General features: G+C 44.4%; 1 pseudogene across 1 annotated transcript; it reads left to right on the top strand.

Annotated features, from left to right (window-relative positions):
• The first annotated feature begins 334 nt into the window (after positions 1-334).
• Positions 335-1,492, top strand: LOC310868111 (rab11 family-interacting protein 4A-like; annotated as a pseudogene). Its single transcript has one exon. The product of its transcript is annotated as a rab11 family-interacting protein 4A-like (transcript).
• The last annotated feature ends 4,146 nt before the right edge of the window (positions 1,493-5,638 follow it).

Raw genomic sequence — 5,638 nt, 5'->3', positions numbered from 1 at the left:
AAAGAGAGAGATTGTGCGAGTGATAGGCTGCTTTGGTTTTTGGTGCCCATGGTGCTTGGCCTGTAAGACTAGCTCAGAGTTTGGAGAAAGTCTGTGCATGCCTTTGGTGGACATTCTATGTGGAGTCCCTGCCACAGCTCTGGCCATGAGGACTGCTATGAGAGAGAGGTATCACATACAGGTAGGTAAGGGTTAGATAAAATCTAAGAAGGGAGATAAGGTGCTGCAGACGTATGCTTTCTTGGATCCTGGAAGTACAGCAACCTTTTGCACAAATCACCTCATGGAAAAATTGAATTTGCAGGGTACAAAAACCAACATCCTACTGCGCACGATGGGCCAGGATAGTGCTGTTAAAAGTGAAATCTTTACAGGACTGGAGGTGTCCAGGTTGGATGGCAACCAATTTGTGGAGCTCCCAGAGATGTTCACTCATCATACTATCCCCGTTTCAAGGAGTAATATTCCCACACAGAAAGATATCGACAAATGGGAATATCTAAAGGCCGTCAAAATCCCAGATTTAGACGCTGACATTGAAATGTTGATCGGGACGAATGCGTCAAAACTCATGGAACCCTGGGAAGTAATACATAGCTCTGGTGACGGACCCTATGCAGTGACGACCCTATTGGGGTGGGTCATCAACGGCCCTTTGAGGGGCAATAATGGTTGCCAGAGAAACAGTACAACCATATATGCCAACAGGATCTCTATTGTCGAGCTGGAGGAGCTGCTCAAAGAGCAGGAGTCCCATTCGGAGCAGAGCATGGGAGAGGAGCTGAGACGTCACAGAGAGGCTTACAGCAAGATGGAGAGGGACAAGAACACACAGATATAGCTGCTAACCAACCGACTTCAGCAGGTGGAGGACGACAACAGGGACATGTCCATGAACATGTGCCGGCTCAAGCAACAGACGGAAAACCTGGACGAGGAGAAACAGAGGATGACGGACAGGCTGGAGGACACAAGTCTGCGTCTGAAGGATGAGATGGACCTCTACAGGAAGATGATGGACAAACTGAGACAAAACAGGCAGCAGTTACAGAAGGGGAAGGAGGCAATGCAGGAGGTGATCGAGGATCTGCGTCGGGAGCTGGAGCACCTCCAGCTGTTCAAGCTGGATACGGAGAAGCCCGACGGTCGCAGCTCCTCCTCCAGCCTGTCCGACATCACCTACAGGACCAGGGAGATGGAACTGGAGCACGAGGTGAAGAGACTCAAACAGGATAATCAGAAGTTGAGGGAACAGAAGGACGAGTTGAACGGTCGGATCCTCAGCCTGAGTCTTTATGAAGCCAAGAACCTTTTTGCCACACAGACTAAGGCCCAGTCTCTGGCTGCTGAGATAAACAATGCCTCCAGAGACCAGTTAATGGATGCCCTGAAGGAGCAGGAAGAAATCAATTTCCGTCTGCGGCAGTACATGGACAAGATCATCCTGAATATCCTGGACCACAACCCCTCCATCCTGGAGATCAAGAACTGACAGTCACACAACTAGCAAGGACAAGGGAGTACTTGCCGCTACTGCAGGAACGACAAAAGTGGACGAAGCCTCACAGGAGTTACATGACAGGGGACATTGTTGTTGTCATGGATCAAAATGCTCCTCGTGGATCATGGATCATGGGAAAGGTGACAAGGACCTTCCCGGACAGGAAAGGATTTGTACGTTCAGTACAGTTGAAGACAAGGACAGGGCAGTTGGAACGGCCCATATCCAAGCTCATCCTGCTTCAAGAAGCACTGTAATAATTCATGACTTAATATTGAACTATGGCTCCCTTGGATAATTGCTCATCATATTCACAATTAGGGGCCGGGGTGAAGGAGCCATTTCTGCCTGTGTGTGCCTTTAACCCGTTTGATGGGCGGGTTCACCATGGGGGGGTGTGTGTCACACAGGAGTGACTTATGAGAACACAGGTGCAACAAGCCAGGTTGAATGGTTTGGTTAGGTATGGGCACAACAGGCTATGATCACACAGTTTTTACCGTATCATTGTATTTGCATAACTAAAACTGCTGTATTACAAAATGTGTATAACAAATGGGAACCTCACCCTACAGCAGTTAATGCCTGGACAATATATTACATACGCGTCAAAAACAGTGTCTGTATGCATGTGCCCAGCCGAGAGGCCAAGTATATAGTTCAAGCTTGCCTCTATACACGTGTTCAAGATGAGGTTCTCAATGACACAAACAGTGAGACAATTGTACAGAACCAAGCAGCAGATAGTACAAGTAAGAGGCGCAAACGCGGGAAGCGAACGCAGCTCGTGTGTGTGTGGTTGGTTGTGTGTGTGTGTGTGTGTGTGTGTGTGTGTGTGTGTGTGTGTGTGTGTGTGTGTGTGTGTGTGTGTGTGTGTGTGTGTGTGTGTGTGTGTGTGTGTGTGTGTGTGTGTGTGTGTGTGTGTGTGTGTGTGTGTGTGTGTGTGTGTGTGTGTGTGTGCTACAGCTGCGCCCTGTGTGTGTGTGTGTGTGTGTGTGTGTGCTACAGCTGCGCCCTCTGGTGTAACAGCGGGACACACACACACACACACACACACACACACACACACAGACATTCAGCCCTTGCTGTCATAGTAAGTGGCTCACTGCGTTCGCAAAAAACACAGGTGTGGTGAACAGAGCCACAGGTAGCTCATTTACTGAACAAAACACAGACAACGAACAGGAAAGTGACAGGGAGCCCAATGCAGGAGAGGGAGCACATACATTAGTGACTCAAAATGATGTAACAATCATCACCTTCAGTTTACGTTGGTTCAGCTACAGCAGCTCTGCACAGCCTCTGTCTGTACACACTGGATGTGCTACCGTTTGTCCTCCTGAAGTGCTGCTCTGCATGGTCACACAGCATGTTATCCAGACACTCCACTTAACCTAAAGGAAACACAAGAGAATCACAATGTTCATTCAGAAAAAAGAAATAGTCCCTCTAGTGCTGTAACGTCAGACTCATGGTATGACTATGAACCAATCATAATGTTCTTCCCCCAGTCATTTATCCAGACGTTTTTTCAACGTACTCCTTCTGTTTAAGTGCGAGTGGATCTAGGCCTTTTGTGCAACCGTTATGACATAGTCTCACCTTTAACATTCATTTTAGTCACATACAATTAGAGACACCTATTGTAAGCTTGTATTACCTCCTGTGGCAACAGTAGTCGGCCCCAAGCTACTGCTTCACCTCAGACAACATGACATCACCAACTCAAAAGTGAATCAACCACTACCACTTAGCCACGTTTTACTTCAGCTAATGCTATTCAAAAACAGCAGATCTACAAGTTCACAAAGCTTTGCATCTTGAAGAGTTTTTTTTTAATGTATTTTTTGGATGCCAGGCAAAATAAACCGTTATTAACTGCATACACCCATTTGCTGGCTAAGCATTGATTTACCACCAAGGACAGCGATGCTCTCTCTTTCTCTCTGACTCATGTCTGTTTTCTCTTGGAAATCCCAGAAATTCTAGACTGGTCACTTTAAACAGTGTGCTTAAAAATGTGTCTTAAATTCGAATGCGAGATGTTTAGATGTGCATAAATTATTTCATGTTCTGTCTGCCTTCAACAGCTCGCAGTCTTCTCAATGGTCCATCCTTGCCTTCCCAATCATAGCGACCATAGGTTGCGAGTTTTGCTACCTATGCAAAACCTGTCAGTCAGTCACCACCACCACCACATATGGCCGTCAGTCCATTCAAACTCTAGACGATTATCTCTAGTTATTAGTGCAGCCACGCCCTGCAGCCAGTTAAAACTAGAGTTCTCAACAGGCCCGAAAATTAAGGCCCAGTGCTATCTGGGCCCTCATCAAACCCTGTACACTAAAGACACTGGCCCCGCTGCCACCCTTAGATCTCTTAAACCCATCTTTTTCCTCTTCTTAAAATTGCTAAATACAATGCACGAGCACTTAGTATTGATTAACTGGATTATTTACATTGCAAAATGATTCGATACCGATTATATCCATTGTAAAACGATACGATACAAAGTCAAACGATACTTTAAAAAATTGAAGTATATCGATATTACGATAGTTACTATATCGTTACACCCCTAGTACATAGTCATTTTAACTACTTTAACAATAACATCACCACCAGATCCTAGGTTACAGTCATTACTGTTGCCTTGTACACTCAAGACACACTCCATATATGACCTGTACAGAATTCATGATCTGCCCCACTAGGCCAAAGCGCCAGCGCTCACCCAGCAGTCTGCGTGCACGCAACCTCAGCCTTTAGGGCGAGGTCGCTTCTTGCCTTCAGGGCGTCTTACTGATATACTAGACTATATAGTACAGGCATTGTTAACTACTTTAACAATAACATCACCAGATCCTAGGTTAGTTACAGTCATTAGTGTTGCCTCCATTTGTAAAGTTGTTAAAACGTTTACCTAGTGCTTTCAACAGTGGACCATTTCAGTAACAATAATAATAACACTAATGTATAAATACAAATAGAACACACAACACCAGTCAGACAGACAACACAACATAGCACAAAACTACACTAGGACACACCACAATACACAACAGAGACTTCGAGCATCAAAACAAAGCAGACAACGTCACAACAACATTATAGGTTTGCTACTAGATTCACTGGAGGCAAATGTTTATGAAATTATGGAGCAAAACAGGTATTTTCAGAAATGTTTGAAAATAACTAAAGTAGTCTGCACATCATATCTCCAAGCTCACAACTGGTTGTGTTGTCAGCTTGCATAACATGTCAATGTTGGATTGAGAAAACAACCTAAAGACTTGGCAATGACAGCTGCAATATCTCTGACTCACCAAATAATTAATTGCGACTTGTAGACAGCTAAGCTTTTGGCATCTATAGTTCCATATCCATTTGAAAGTTGTAATGTAATACTAATAACATTTTCCACCCAACACAATGTCTGGGAAACAACCCCCTTCTCCAAAAGTATAAACACTAACAGACTAATGTACTGTACATATATTGATTATTACCGTATGTATTTAATATTACTACATTATATCCTTACTATATATTGTATGCGCTGTATTGCTCTTACTGTTTGGCCACCAAAATAAATGTGTTGTACCTTTTCGTCCATTGTCAAAACTAAAATCCATCCATCCACTCAACTACATTCTGAACATCCTGTGTGCGCTTCTTGCCTGGAGGTCTATCGTGAGTTATTGCTACTGCAAAATAAGACTCAGGACGTCTCCAGGAAGGTTTGCCTCAGCTACCGTATCACAATAACATATTACATTTTGAGAGTAAAAATACCATGCCAAATATACAGTGCCAAAAACGCAGCGAGACTACTGTGCCACTTGGAGGCATTAAAGCGCTAGTCAGGAATATTGTCCCTTAATAATACTGGAGAAGGACAGTTCTACCAAAGGGAAACCGATACTCTAAGTGTCATTAAATGAGATGTCTGTCTTTGAATCATCATCACCTTCAGTTTACGTTGGTTCAGCTACAGCAGCTCTGCCCAGCCTCTGTCTGTACACACTGGATGTGCTACCGTTTGTCCTCCTGAAGTGCTGCTCTGCATGGTCACACAGCATGTTATCCAGACACTCTACTTAACCTAAAGGAAACACAAGAGAATCACAATGTTCA

The sequence above is a fragment of the Protomyctophum parallelum genome (assembly GCF_964188405.1).
Source record: "Protomyctophum parallelum genome assembly, chromosome: 12".
Classification (NCBI taxonomy): domain Eukaryota; kingdom Metazoa; phylum Chordata; class Actinopteri; order Myctophiformes; family Myctophidae; genus Protomyctophum; species Protomyctophum parallelum.
This window is presented reverse-complemented; position numbering and strand designations above follow the sequence as displayed.